The 2,931-nt window shown below is 37.1% G+C and overlaps 1 pseudogene; it reads right to left on the reverse strand.

Annotated features, from left to right (window-relative positions):
• Positions 1-1,160: 1,160 nt before the first annotated feature.
• On the reverse strand, positions 1,161-2,569 carry LOC143039208 (uncharacterized; annotated as a pseudogene).
• Between the last annotated feature and the right edge of the window lie 362 nt (positions 2,570-2,931).

Genomic DNA, 2,931 nt, shown 5'->3' on the forward strand with positions numbered 1-2,931 from the left:
TGTAGTGGAGTATGTGCCCCCCAAAACACAGTCCTGGACAGAAAGTGATCATTCCAAAATATTAGAAGATACAAAATATGAATTAACTAATACACTGAAGGACAGAGGCAATACAGTAATTATGGCTAACTTTCATTCAAAAGAAATATGTTGGGAGGAAATGACAGTGAAGGGTGGAGAGGAACTCTGTGGCAACGTCCTGCTCAACATGACCATCGAATACACAATGACTTGGTGGATAAAGGAAAATACCAGATACAGAGGTAGTGAAGAACCATCTAGGCTGAATTTAATACTTACGACAGAGCCTGAAATTGTCGATAAAATTGATCACAAAACTCCGATAGGAAAGAGTGACGACCATGTACTAATAGAATTTGAGTTGAAAGAGCAAATGGATCAAAGCAGAAATGATAAACATAGAATAGGAAGACTAATGTACAACAAAACTGGGAAAAATTCCTAAATGAAGAAACAGGGATGGAAGAGAAATGGAATATACTAAAAAATGGAAAGAAAATACATGAAAAGCTGGTACAACAAAAGGTGTAGTGAGGCTAAGGATAAAAGAGACAAAGCTTGGAAGAAATGGAAAAGAAACAAGAAAATAAGCAAATGGCTAATGTACATCAAACCAAGAAATTATTATGTAATGATATGCAGAGATGAAAAGAGAAAATATGAAAAAAAAACAATAGAAAAATGCAAGGAAGAACCTAAACTAATTTACAGGCATGTAAATGGCAAACTGAAGAATAAACAAGAAATAGAAAAGCTGCGCCAAGGTAAATATAAATATACAGAAGAACTGGAAATGGCTGAAATTATGTCAATCACCTCGATTCAGTATTCACAATAGAAAACTCACCTAACTGTGAGGAAATAGAGAGAGAGATATCACCCTCAATGAAAGAAATAGTTGTAACACAGAAGGAAATCAGCGACCAAATCAAAACCCTTGACGTCAGAAAATCACATGGTCCAGACGGAATTGCAAATTGGATACTGAAAGAATGTATAGAAGAATTAACAGATGAAATATACAATATAATTAAATTCTCACTTAAAGAAGGAAAAGTGCCACAGGACTGGAAGAATGCAAACATTGTACCGATTTATAAGGGAGGAAACAAGGAAGACTCATCAAATTACAGACCGGTGTAGACGTTTGAGGACACTCCCCCAAAACATGACTCCCGGAGTCTCCTGAACCTAGTTTGAAAACACTCCCCAGTTAAATGAAACTAGATTGATAACACTCCCCAGTTAACTGAAACTGGTTTCAAATGACTCCCCATCAGGTTGAAATGACTCCCATTATTGGATGCTTGATTTTTTTTTATTAAGGTTGCTCCCCCATAAAAAAACTACTAATTACACTATACATGATTACCTTTTTTTTCTTGAATTACAATGACCTATTTATTACTTATTACAAATTACACTACACACGGATAACTACATTGAAATGGTTGCCTGCGTTATTCTCAAGGTACACTGAATCCTTTAGGATTTTACTACCTTTCGGCCTATGTATATGCCATGTGTGAATAGATCCAAACTTTGCCCAAACACATACATTTACTTGAAACATGTTGGCTGCTGCAATAATCTCTGTAGTTGTTCCCCACACTTTATCCTCACGCATTGAATCAACTTGGATGTTTTCACTGGTGGAAAGGAAATCACATATCAAGCTTCTAACAACAGATGTTGGTCCTCTTCTCCAGTGATAGCGAATGTCATGGAACAAAAAAAAAAAAAAAAAAAAAAAAAAAAATTCCATCACCTTTAATTACTTTGACTGCAAGGGGCTCACTTGTGTTTTTGAAAGTCTTATTTATTTTTCCAGAGGGACCAGATTTTTTCTTAAATATCAGACGTCCACCAGAGTTGTTGCAGATTGCTCGCTGTGTTGCAACTGTTATTGGATTAAATTTATAGATAATCTCCTGTTGCTGAACCCCTATGATCTGAACAATTGGAGATGGTGGCTCTGACAGAGAAGTTGGAGATGGTGGGTCTGATGAAGAACTTGGTGGTAAAACTTCTGGAGCACGTTCGAAGAAGGGCTTCAGGTTGCACCCATTCACTTTATTTTTAAGGGAGATATTCGTGGATACATTAATGAGATAGTACAGTCCCTTTTCACAAACTTGAGCCACCTCATAGGGACCATCCCATGGATCAATTTGTTTGCCTCCTTTTCTATCTGCTCTGCGTAGGTTGTAGCGCAGCACCTTGTCGCCTACGATAAAATGCTTTTGTTTGTATCGCCTTCTTGCAAAATCATCCTGCTGTTTTGCCTGAGCTCGCTCGAGGTTGGCATCTGCTTGCTTGAAGACAACATCCTAAAAGATAAAAATAACATATTATCGATTCATGTGTAAAAATATTGTTAGCTCATTAGTAGAGTATCTAGTTTCTGCAACATTTGGAGCTTTGAGAGTGTGGCTTGGAAGTCAGACTCGTCAAATTCAGGATCATTAGGATCATCAGGATCAGAGGTACAGTCAGCAAATTCGTGATCCACATCAATGAGAAGGACAGGTTCTCGTCCATATAGCATCTTGAATGAGGAGAACTTTGTGGAAGCCTGGATTGTAGATCTCAGAGCAAATGGGACACCATGCAAACATTTGTCGCAGTTTTCATGCCGATCACTCAGAGTTCGAAGGAGCAGGTTTTGAACAGTTCGCTTATTGCGCTTGACTAATCCGTTTGTCTGAAATTTAAAATCCTTTGGTTTAAAAATATGTATATTAATTTTTATTAATTTCACAATCACAGCAAACACACTGACAACTAACAAATCTCGGCAGCACTGGCAATTAACAAACCTCTGTAATTTTTCCATGTTCGTTTCATTTCAAAGGTTTCAAAGATTCATTCGAACCAGTTATATCTTTCCTTTTCGATTTATGAAACAAT

The sequence above is a fragment of the Oratosquilla oratoria genome, chromosome 26, assembly GCF_046742065.1.
Source record: "Oratosquilla oratoria isolate Oo_2021 chromosome 26, ASM4674206v1, whole genome shotgun sequence".
Classification (NCBI taxonomy): domain Eukaryota; kingdom Metazoa; phylum Arthropoda; class Malacostraca; order Stomatopoda; family Squillidae; genus Oratosquilla; species Oratosquilla oratoria.